We start from the raw sequence: 13,449 nt of genomic DNA, 5'->3' as shown, positions 1-13,449 counted from the left end.
GAGTGAATGCATTAGGTTGTGTTTGGTATAGATAGGGTATAGGGGGAGTGAATGCATTAGGTATAGATAGGGTATAGGGGGAGTGAATGCATTAGGTATAGATAGGGTATAGGGGGAGTGAATGCATTAGGTATAGATAGGGTATAGGGAGAGTGAATGCATTAGGTATAGATAGGGTATAGGGGGAGTGAATGCATTAGGCATAGATAGGGTATAGGGGGAGTGAATGCATTAGGTTGTGTTTGGTAGAGACAGGGTATAGGGGGAGTGAATGCATTAGGTTGTGTTTGGTATAGATAGGGTATAGGGGGAGTGAATGCATTAGGTTGTGTTTGGTAGAGACAGGGTATAGGGGGAGTGAATGCATTAGGCATAGATAGGGTATAGGGGGAGTGAATGCATTAGGTTGTGTTTGGTATAGATAGGGTATAGGGGGAGTGAATGCATTAGGTTGTGTTTGGTATAGATAGGGTATAGGGGGAGTGAATGCATTTGGTTGTGTTAGGTATAGATAGGGTATAAGGGGAGTGAATGCATTAGGTTATGTGGAAATAGAGCAAGTGGAGGTGACTAAACTGCTTGGAGTAACCCTGGATTGTAAACTGTCATGGTCAAAACATGTTGATACAACAGTAGGTAAGATGGGGAGAAGTCTGTCCATAATAAAGCGCTACTCTGACATCTTAACAGCCCTATCAACAAGGCAGGTCCTACAGGCCCTAGTTTTGTCACCCCTGGACTACTGTTCAGTCGTGTGGTCAGGTGCCACAAAGAGGGGCTTAGGAAAATTCCAATTGGCTCAGAACAGGGCATCACGTCTGGCCCTTAGATGTACACAGAGAGCTAACATTAATGATATGCATGTCAATCTCTCCTGGCTCAAAGTGAAGGAGAGATGGACTTCATCACCACTTGTTTTTGTAAGAGGTGTTGACATGCTGAATGCACCAAGGTGTCTGTTTAAACTACTGGCACACGCTCAGACACCCATGACTACCCCACAAGACATGCCACCAGAGGTCTCTTCACAGTCTCCAAGTCCAGAACAGACTATGGGAGGTGCACAGTACTACATAGAGCCATGACTACATGGAACTCTATTCCACAGTACTACATAGAGCCATGACTACATGGAACTCTATTCCACAGTACTACATAGAGCCATGACTACATGGAACTCTATTCCACAGTACTACATAGAGCCATGACTACATGGAACTCTATTCCACAGTACTACATAGAGCCATGACTACATGGAACTCTATTCCACAGTACTACATAGAGCCATGACTACATGGAACTCTATTCCACAGTACTACATAGAGCCATGACTACATGGAACTCTATTCCACAGTACTACATAGAGCCATGACTACATGGAACTCTATTCCACAGTACTACATAGAGCCATGACTACATGGAACTCTATTCCACAGTACTACATAGAGCCATGACTACATGGAACTCTATTCCACAGTACTACATAGAGCCATGACTACATGGAACTCTATTCCACAGTACTACATAGAGCCATGACTACATGGAACTCTATTCTATAGTACTACATAGAGCCATGACTACATGGAACTCTATTCCACAGTACTACATAGAGCCATGACTACATGGAACTCTATTCCACAGTACTACATAGAGCCATGACTACATGGAACTCTATTCCACAGTGCTACATAGAGCCATGACTACATGGAACTCTATTCCACAGTACTACATAGAGCTATGACTACATGGAACTCTATTCCACAGTACTACATAGAGCCATGACTACATGGAACTCTATTCCACAGTACTCCATAGAGCCATGACTACATGGAACTCTATTCCACAGTACTACATAGAGCCATGACTACATGGAACTCTATTCCACAGTACTACATAGAGCCATGACTACATGGAACTCTATTCCACAGTACTACATAGAGCCATGACTACATGGAACTCTATTCCACAGTGCTACATAGAGCCATGAATACATGGAACTCTATTCCACAGTACTACATGTATTGTAGATATGTGGTAGTAGAGTAGTGGTCTGAGGGAACACACTTAATGTATTGTAGAGTAGTGGTCTGAGGCAACACACTTAATGTATTGTAGAGTAGTGGTCTGAGGGAACACACTTAATGTATTGTAGATATGTGGTAGTAGAGTAGTGGTCTGAGGGAACACACTTAATGTATTGTAGATATGTGGTAGTAGAGTAGTGGTCTGAGGGAACACACTTAATGTATTGTAGATATGTGGTAGTAGAGTAGTGGTCTGAGGGAACACACTTAATGTATTGTAGATATGTGGTAGTAGAGTAGTGGCCTGAGGCAACACACTTAATGTATTGTAGATATGTGGTAGTAGTGGTCTGAGGGAACACACTTAATGTATTGTAGATATGTGGTAGTAGTGGTCTGAGGGAACACACTTAATGTATTGTAGATATGTGGTAGTAGAGTAGTGGTCTGAGGGAACACACTTAACGTGTTGTAGATATGTGGTAGTAGAGTAGTGGTCTGAGGCAACACACTTAATGTATTATAGATATGTGGTAGTAGAGTAGTGGTCTGATGGAACACACTTAATGTATTGTAGATATGTGGTAGTAGTGGTCTGAGGCAACACACTTAATGTATTGTAGAGTAGTGGCCTGAGGCAACACACTTAATGTATTGTAGATATGTGGTAGTAGAGTAGTGGTCTGAGGGAACACACTTAATGTATTGTAGATATGTGGTAGTAGAGTAGTGGTCTGAGGGAACACACTTAATGTATTGTAGAGTAGTGGTCTGAGGGAACACACTTAATGTATTGTAGATATGTGGTAGTAGAGTAGTGGCCTGAGGCAACACACTTAATGTATTATAGATATGTGGTAGTAGAGTAGTGGTCTGAGGGAACACACTTAATGTATTGTAGATATGTGGTAGTAGTGGTCTGAGGGAACACACTTAATGTATTATAGATATGTGGTAGTAGAGTAGTGGTCTGAGGGAACACACTTAATGTATTGTAGATATGTGGTAGTAGAGTAGTGGTCTGAGGGAACACACTTAATGTATTGTAGAGTAGTGGTCTGAGGGAACACACTTAATGTATTGTAGATATGTGGTAGTAGTGGTCTGAGGGAACACACTTAATGTATTGTAGATATGTGGTAGTAGTGGTCTGAGGGAACACACTTAATGTGTTGTAGATATGTGGTAGTAGAGTAGTGGTCTGAGGGAACACACTTAATGTATTGTAGATATGTGGTAGTAGAGTAGTGGTCTGAGTAAACACACTTAATGTATTGTAGATATGTGGTAGTAGTGGTCTGAGGGAACACACTTAATGTATTGTAGATATGTGGTAGTAGTGGTCTGAGGGAACACACTTAATGTGTTGTAGATATGTGGTAGTAGAGTAGTGGTCTGAGGGAACACTTAATGTATTGTAGATATGTGGTAGTAGAGTAGTGGTCTGAGGGAACACACTTAATGTATTGTAGAGTAGTGGTCTGAGGGAACACACTTAATGTATTATAGATATGTGGTAGTAGAGTAGTGGTCTGAGGGAACACACTTAATGTATTGTAGATATGTGGTAGTAGTGGTCTGAGGGAACACACTTAATGTATTGTAGAGTAGTGGTCTGAGGGAACACACTTAATGTATTATAGATATGTGGTAGTAGAGTAGTGGTCTGAGGGAACACACTTAATGTATTGTAGATATGTGGTAGTAGAGTAGTGGTCTGAGGGAACACACTTAATGTATTGTAGATATGTGGTAGTAGAGTAGTGGCCTGAGGCAACACACTTAATGTATTATAGATATGTGGTAGTAGAGTAGTGGTCTGAGGGAACACACTTAATGTATTGTAGATATGTGGTAGTAGTGGTCTGAGGGAACACACTTAATGTATTGTAGATATGTGGTAGTAGTGGTCTGAGGGAACACACTTAATGTATTGTAGATATGTGGTAGTAGAGTAGTGGTCTGAGGGAACACACTTAACGTGTTGTAGATATGTGGTAGTAGAGTAGTGGTCTGAGGCAACACACTTAATGTATTATAGATATGTGGTAGTAGAGTAGTGGTCTGATGGAACACACTTAATGTATTGTAGATATGTGGTAGTAGTGGTCTGAGGCAACACACTTAATGTATTGTAGAGTAGTGGCCTGAGGCAACACACTTAATGTATTGTAGATATGTGGTAGTAGAGTAGTGGTCTGAGGGAACACACTTAATGTATTGTAGATATGTGGTAGTAGAGTAGTGGTCTGAGGGAACACACTTAATGTATTGTAGATATGTGGTAGTAGTGGTCTGAGGGAACACACTTAATGTATTATAGATATGTGGTAGTAGAGTAGTGGTCTGAGGGAACACACTTAATGTATTGTAGAGTAGTGGTCTGAGGGAACACACTTAATGTATTGTAGATATGTGGTAGTAGTGGTCTGAGGGAACACACTTAATGTATTATAGATATGTGGTAGTAGAGTAGTGGTCTGAGGGAACACACTTAATGTATTGTAGATATGTGGTAGTAGTGGTCTGAGGGAACACACTTAATGTATTGTAGAGTAGTGGTCTGAGGGAACACACTTAATGTATTATAGATATGTGGTAGTAGAGTAGTGGTCTGAGGGAACACACTTAATGTATTGTAGATATGTGGTAGTAGAGTAGTGGTCTGAGGGAACACACTTAATGTATTGTAGAGTTGTTATGAACTTGAGTGAAGACCCAAAAGCGGTTTTAACAGAAAACTGAGTTCTTTAATGAAAATACAGGAATGGCATAAATCCTCATCCAACGTTGTCAGCGGAACAAAAGAACGTTAGTGTAGTGCAGGATGCTCCTGCCAGGCGGACTCCGACAGGACAGGACAAGGTGGAAGCAAACGAGACGACAGCTTGCTTCTGGCATCAAAAAACACAAACAAGAATCAGACACTGAAAGTAGCAGGAACAGAGAAAGAAATAGAGACCTAATCAGAGGGGGAAGAGAGAACAGGTGGGGAAGAGTGAAAGAGCTAGTTAGGGCAGATGTAGAACAGCTGAGGAATGAGAGACAGAGAAGGTAACCTAAAAAGACCAGCAGAGAGAGACAGAGTGAAGAGAAAGGACAGGAACAGACATAACAAGACATGACAAGAGTAGTGGTCTGAGGGAACACACTTAATGTATTATAGATATGTGGAAGTAGAGTAGTGGTCTGAGGGAACACACTTAATGTATTATAGATATGTGGTAGTAGAGTAGTGGTCTGAGGGAACACACTTAATGTATTATAGATATGTGGTAGTAGAGTAGTGGTCTGAGGGAACACACTTAATGTATTATAGATATGTGGTAGTAGAGTAGTGGTCTGAGGGAACACACTTAATGTATTGTAGAGTAGTGGTCTGAGGGAACACACTTAATGTATTGTAGAGTAGTGGTCTGAGGGAACACACTTAATGTATTGTAGAGTAGTGGTCTGATGGAACACACTTAATGTATTGTAGATATGTGGTAGTAGAGTAGTGGTCTGAGGGAACACACTTAATGTATTATAGATATGTGGTAGTAGAGTAGTGGTCTGAGGGAACACACTTAATGTATTGTAGAGTAGTGGTCTGAGGGAACACACTTAATGTATTGTAGAGTAGTGGTCTGAGGGAACACACTTAATGTATTATAGATATGTGGTAGTAGAGTAGTGGTCTGAGGGAACACACTTAATGTATTGTAGATATGTGGTAGTAGAGTAGTGGTCTGAGGGAACACACTTAATGTATTATAGATATGTGGTAGTAGAGTAGTGGTCTGAGGGAACACACTTAATGTATTGTAGATATGTGGTAGTAGAGTAGTGGTCTGAGGGAACACACTTAATGTATTGTAGATATGTGGTAGTAGAGTAGTGGTCTGAGGGAACACACTTAATGTATTATAGATATGTGGTAGTAGTGGTCTGATGGAACACACTTAATGTATTGTAGATATGTGGTAGTAGTGGTCTGAGGGAACACACTTAATGTATTGTAGAGTAGTGGTCTGAGGGAACACACTTAATGTATTGTAGATATGTGGTAATAGAGTAGTGGTCTGAGGGAACACACTTAATGTATTATAGATATGTGGTAGTAGAGTAGTGGTCTGAGGGAACACACTTAATGTATTATAGATATGTGGTAGTAGAGTAGTGGTCTGAGGGAACACACTTAATGTATTGTAGATATGTGGTAGTAGAGTAGTGGTCTGAGGGAACACACTTAATGTATTGTAGATATGTGGTAGTAGAGTAGTGGTCTGAGGGAACACACTTAATGTATTGTAGAGTAGTGGTCTGATGGAACACACTTAATGTATTGTAGATATGTGGTAGTAGAGTAGTGGTCTGAGGGAACACACTTAATGTATTATAGATATGTGGTAGTAGAGTAGTGGTCTGAGGGAACACACTTAATGTATTGTAGATATGTGGTAGTAGAGTAGTGGTCTGAGGGAACACACTTAATGTATTGTAGATATGTGGTAGTAGAGTAGTGGTCTGAGGGAACACACTTAATGTATTGTAGAGTAGTGGTCTGAGGGAACACACTTAATGTATTATAGATATGTGGTAGTAGAGTAGTGGTCTGAGGGAACACACTTAATGTATTGTAGATATGTGGTAGTAGAGTAGTGGTCTGAGGGAACACACTTAATGTATTGTAGATATGTGGTAGTAGAGTAGTGGTCTGAGGGAACACTTAATGTATTATAGATATGTGGTAGTAGAGTAGTGGTCTGAGGGAACACACTTAATGTATTGTAGATATGTGGTAGTAGAGTAGTGGTCTGAGGGAACACACTTAATGTATTGTAGATATGTGGTAGTAGAGTAGTGGTCTGAGGGAACACACTTAATGTATTATAGATATGTGGTAGTAGAGTAGTGGTCTGAGGGAACACACTTAATGTATTGTAGATATGTGGTAGTAGAGTAGTGGTCTGAGGGAACACACTTAATGTATTGTAGATATGTGGTAGTAGAGTAGTGGTCTGAGGGAACACACTTAATGTATTGTAGATATGTGGTAGTAGAGTAGTGGTCTGAGGGAACACACTTAATGTATTGTAGATATGTGGTAGTAGTGGTCTGAGGGAACACACTTAATGTATTGTAGATATGTGGTAGTAGAGTAGTGGTCTGAGGCAACACACTTAATGTATTGTAGAGTAGTGGCCTGAGGCAACACACTTAATGTATTGTAGAGTAGTGGTCTGAGGGAACACACTTAATGTATTGTAGATATGTGGTAGTAGAGTAGTGGTCTGAGGGAACACACTTAATGTATTATAGATATGTGGTAGTAGAGTAGTGGTCTGAGGGAACACACTTAATGTATTATAGATATGTGGTAGTAGAGTAGTGGTCTGAGGGAACACACTTAATGTATTGTAGATATGTGGTAGTAGAGTAGTGGTCTGAGGGAACACACTTAATGTATTGTAGATATGTGGTAGTAGAGTAGTGGTCTGAGGGAACACACTTAATGTATTGTAGATATGTGGTAGTAGAGTAGTGGTCTGAGGGAACACACTTAATGTATTGTAGATATGTGGTAGTAGTGGTCTGAGGGAACACACTTAATGTATTGTAGATATGTGGTAGTAGAGTAGTGGTCTGAGGCAACACACTTAATGTATTGTAGAGTAGTGGCCTGAGGCAACACACTTAATGTATTGTAGATATGTGGTAGTAGAGTAGTGGTCTGAGGCAACACACTTAATGTATTGTAGATATGTGGTCTGAGGTAACACACTTAATGTATTGTAGATATGTGGTAGTAGTGGTCTGAGGGAACACACTTAATGTATTGTAGATATGTGGTAGTAGAGTAGTGGTCTGAGGCAACACACTTAATGTATTGTAGATATGTGGTAGTAGAGTAGTGGTCTGAGGGAACACACTTAATGTATTGTAGATATGTGGTAGTAGAGTAGTGGTCTGAGGCAACACACTTAATGTATTGTAGAGTAGTGGTCTGAGGGAACACACTTAATGTATTATAGATATGTGGTAGTAGAGTAGTGGTCTGATGGAACACACTTAATGTATTGTAGATATGTGGTAGTAGTGGTCTGAGGGAACACACTTAATGTATTATAGATATGTGGTAGTAGAGTAGTGGTCTGAGGGAACACACTTAATGTATTGTAGAGTAGTGGTCTGAGGGAACACACTTAATGTATTGTAGAGTAGTGGTCTGAGGGAACACACTTAATGTATTATAGATATGTGGTAGTAGAGTAGTGGTCTGAGGGAACACACTTAATGTATTGTAGATATGTGGTAGTAGAGTAGTGGTCTGAGGGAACACACTTAATGTATTATAGATATGTGGTAGTAGAGTAGTGGTCTGAGGGAACACACTTAATGTATTGTAGATATGTGGTAGTAGAGTAGTGGTCTGAGGGAACACACTTAATGTATTGTAGATATGTGGTAGTAGAGTAGTGGTCTGAGGGAACACACTTAATGTATTGTAGATATGTGGTAGTAGAGTAGTGGTCTGAGGGAACACACTTAATGTATTGTAGATATGTGGTAGTAGTGGTCTGAGGGAACACACTTAATGTATTGTAGATATGTGGTAGTAGAGTAGTGGTCTGAGGCAACACACTTAATGTATTGTAGAGTAGTGGCCTGAGGCAACACACTTAATGTATTGTAGAGTAGTGGTCTGAGGGAACACACTTAATGTATTGTAGAGTAGTGGTCTGAGGGAACACACTTAATGTATTGTAGAGTAGTGGTCTGATGGAACACACTTAATGTATTGTAGAGGAGTGGTCTGAGGGAACACACTTAATGTATTGTAGATATGTGGTAGTAGAGTAGTGGTCTGAGGGAACACACTTAATGTATTATAGATATGTGGTAGTAGAGTAGTGGTCTGAGGGAACACACTTAATGTATTATAGATATGTGGTAGTAGAGTAGTGGTCTGAGGGAACACACTTAATGTATTGTAGATATGTGGTTGTAGAGTAGTGGTCTGAGGGAACACACTTAATGTATTGTAGATATGTGGTAGTAGAGTAGTGGTCTGAGGGAACACACTTAATGTATTGTAGATATGTGGTAGTAGAGTAGTGGTCTGAGGGAACACACTTAATGTATTGTAGATATGTGGTAGTAGTGGTCTGAGGGAACACACTTAATGTATTGTAGATATGTGGTAGTAGAGTAGTGGTCTGAGGCAACACACTTAATGTATTGTAGAGTAGTGGCCTGAGGCAACACACTTAATGTATTGTAGATATGTGGTAGTAGAGTAGTGGTCTGAGGCAACACACTTAATGTATTGTAGATATGTGGTCTGAGGTAACACACTTAATGTATTGTAGATATGTGGTAGTAGTGGTCTGAGGGAACACACTTAATGTATTGTAGATATGTGGTAGTAGAGTAGTGGTCTGAGGCAACACACTTAATGTATTGTAGATATGTGGTAGTAGAGTAGTGGTCTGAGGGAACACACTTAATGTATTGTAGATATGTGGTAGTAGAGTAGTGGTCTGAGGCAACACACTTAATGTATTGTAGAGTAGTGGTCTGAGGGAACACACTTAATGTATTATAGATATGTGGTAGTAGAGTAGTGGTCTGATGGAACACACTTAATGTATTGTAGATATGTGGTAGTAGTGGTCTGAGGGAACACACTTAATGTATTATAGATATGTGGTAGTAGAGTAGTGGTCTGAGGGAACACTTAATGTATTGTAGATATGTGGTAGTAGAGTAGTGGTCTGATGGAACACACTTAATGTATTGTAGATATGTGGTAGTAGTGGTCTGAGGGAACACACTTAATGTATTATAGATATGTGGTAGTAGAGTAGTGGTCTGAGGGAACACACTTAATGTATTGTAGATATGTGGTAGTAGTGGTCTGAGGGAACACACTTAATGTATTGTAGAGTAGTGGTCTGAGGGAACACACTTAATGTATTATAGATATGTGGTAGTAGAGTAGTGGTCTGAGGGAACACACTTAATGTATTGTAGATATGTGGTAGTAGTGGTCTGAGGGAACACACTTAATGTATTGTAGAGTAGTGGTCTGAGGGAACACACTTAATGTATTATAGATATGTGGTAGTAGAGTAGTGGTCTGAGGGAACACACTTAATGTATTGTAGATATGTGGTAGTAGAGTAGTGGTCTGAGGGAACACACTTAATGTATTGTAGAGTAGTGGTCTGAGGGAACACACTTAATGTATTGTAGATATGTGGTAGTAGAGTAGTGGTCTGAGGGAACACACTTAATGTATTGTAGATATGTGGTAGTAGTGGTCTGAGGGAACACACTTAATGTATTGTAGATATGTGGTAGTAGAGTAGTGGTCTGAGGCAACACACTTAATGTATTGTAGAGTAGTGGCCTGAGGCAACACACTTAATGTATTGTAGATATGTGGTAGTAGAGTAGTGGTCTGAGGCAACACACTTAATGTATTGTAGATATGTGGTCTGAGGTAACACACTTAATGTATTGTAGATATGTGGTAGTAGAGTAGTAGTCTGAGGGAACACACTTAATGTATTGTAGATATGTGGTAGTAGAGTAGTGGTCTGAGGGAACACACTTAATGTATTGTAGATATGTGGTAGTAGAGTAGTGGTCTGAGGGAACACACTTAATGTATTGTAGATATGTGGTCTGAGGGAACACACTTAATGTATTGTAGAGTAGTGGTAGTAGAGTAGTGGTCTGAGGGAACACACTTAATGTATTATAGATATGTGGTAGTAGAGTAGTGGTCTGAGGGAACACACTTAATGTATTGTAGAGTAGTGGTCTGAGGCAACACACTTAATGTATTGTAGATATGTGGTAGTAGAGTAGTGGTCTGAGGGAACACACTTAATGTATTGTAGATATGTGGTAGTAGAGTAGTGGTCTGAGGCAACACACTTAATGTATTGTAGATATGTGGTAGTAGAGTAGTGGTCTGAGGGAACACACTTAATGTATTGTAGATATGTGGTAGTAGAGTAGTGGTCTGAGGCAACACACTTAATGTATTGTAGAGTAGTGGTCTGAGGGAACACACTTAATGTATTATAGATATGTGGTAGTAGAGTAGTGGTCTGATGGAACACACTTAATGTATTGTAGATATGTGGTAGTAGTGGTCTGAGGGAACACACTTAATGTATTATAGATATGTGGTAGTAGAGTAGTGGTCTGAGGGAACACACTTAATGTATTGTAGATATGTGGTAGTAGTGGTCTGAGGGAACACACTTAATGTATTGTAGAGTAGTGGTCTGAGGGAACACACTTAATGTATTATAGATATGTGGTAGTAGAGTAGTGGTCTGAGGGAACACACTTAATGTATTGTAGATATGTGGTAGTAGTGGTCTGAGGGAACACACTTAATGTATTGTAGAGTAGTGGTCTGAGGGAACACACTTAATGTATTATAGATATGTGGTAGTAGAGTAGTGGTCTGAGGGAACACACTTAATGTATTATAGATATGTGGTAGTAGAGTAGTGGTCTGAGGGAACACACTTAATGTATTGTAGAGTAGTGGTCTGAGGGAACACACTTAATGTATTGTAGAGTAGTGGTCTGAGGGAACACACTTAATGTATTGTAGATATGTTGGTAGTAGTGGTCTGAGGCAACACACTTAATGTATTATAGATATGTGGTAGTAGAGTAGTGGTCTGAGGGAACACACTTAATGTATTGTAGATATGTGGTAGTAGAGTAGTGGTCTGAGGGAACACACTTAATGTATTATAGATATGTGGTAGTAGAGTAGTGGTCTGAGGGAACACACTTAATGTATTGTAGATATGTGGTAGTAGTGGTCTGAGGGAACACACTTAATGTATTGTAGAGTAGTGGTCTGAGGGAACACACTTAATGTATTGTAGATATGTGGTAGTAGTGGTCTGAGGGAACACACTTAATGTATTGTAGAGTAGTGGTCTGAGGGAACACACTTAATGTATTGTAGATATGTGGTAGTAGTGGTCTGAGGGAACACACTTAATGTATTGTAGATATGTGGTAGTAGAGTAGTGGTCTGAGGCAACACACTTAATGTATTGTAGAGTAGTGGCCTGAGGCAACACACTTAATGTATTGTAGATATGTGGTAGTAGAGTAGTGGTCTGAGGCAACACACTTAATGTATTGTAGATATGTGGTCTGAGGTAACACACTTAATGTATTGTAGATATGTGGTAGTAGTGGTCTGAGGGAACACACTTAATGTATTGTAGATATGTGGTAGTAGAGTAGTGGTCTGAGGCAACACACTTAATGTATTGTAGATATGTGGTAGTAGAGTAGTGGTCTGAGGGAACACACTTAATGTATTGTAGATATGTGGTAGTAGAGTAGTGGTCTGAGGCAACACACTTAATGTATTATAGATATGTGGTAGTAGAGTAGTGGTCTGAGGGAACACACTTAATGTATTATAGATATGTGGTAGTAGAGTAGTGGTCTGAGGGAACACACTTAATGTATTATAGATATGTGGTAGTAGTGGTCTGAGGCAACACACTTAATGTATTGTAGATATGTGGTAGTAGAGTAGTGGTCTGAGGCAACACACTTAATGTATTGTAGAGTAGTGGTCTGAGGGAACTCACTTAATGTATTGTAGATATGTGGTAGTAGAGTAGTGGTCTGAGGCAACACACTTAATGTATTGTAGATATGTGGTAGTAGAGTAGTGGCCTGAGGCAACACACTTAATGTATTGTAGATATGTGGTAGTAGTGGTCTGAGGGAACACTTAATGTATTGTAGATATGTGGTAGTAGAGTAGTGGTCTGAGGGAACACTTAATGTATTGTAGATATGTGGTAGTAGAGTAGTGGTCTGAGGGAACACACTTAATGTATTGTAGATATGTGGTCTGAGGTAACACACTTAATGTATTGTAGATATGTGGTAATAGAGTAGTGGTCTGAGGGAACACACTTAATGTATTGTAGATATGTGGTAGTAGAGTAGTGGTCTGAGGGAACACACTTAATGTATTGTAGATATGTGGTAGTAGTGATCTGAGGGAACACTTAATGTATTGTAGAGTAGTGGTCTGAGGGAACACACTTAATGTATTGTAGAGTAGTGGTCTGAGGGAACACACTTAATGTATTGTAGATATGTGGTAGTAGAGTAGTGGCCTGAGGGAACACACTTAATGTATTATAGATATGTGGCAGTAGAGTAGTGGTCTGAGGCAACACACTTAATGTATTATAGATATGTGGTAGTAGTGGTCTGAGGGAACACACTTAATGTATTGTAGAGTAGTGGTCTGAGGGAACACACTTAATGTATTGTAGATATGTGGTAGTAGAGTAGTGGTCTGAGGCAACACACTTAATGTGTTGTGAAATCTATTGTGAAATGCATTGTAATGTTTTCAAAAGTT

This window comes from Oncorhynchus masou, unplaced genomic scaffold, assembly GCF_036934945.1.
Source record: "Oncorhynchus masou masou isolate Uvic2021 unplaced genomic scaffold, UVic_Omas_1.1 unplaced_scaffold_659, whole genome shotgun sequence".
NCBI classification, from domain to species: Eukaryota; Metazoa; Chordata; class Actinopteri; order Salmoniformes; family Salmonidae; genus Oncorhynchus; species Oncorhynchus masou.
The sequence above is the reverse complement of the archived record's forward strand: the minus strand, read 5'-3'. Positions refer to the sequence as shown.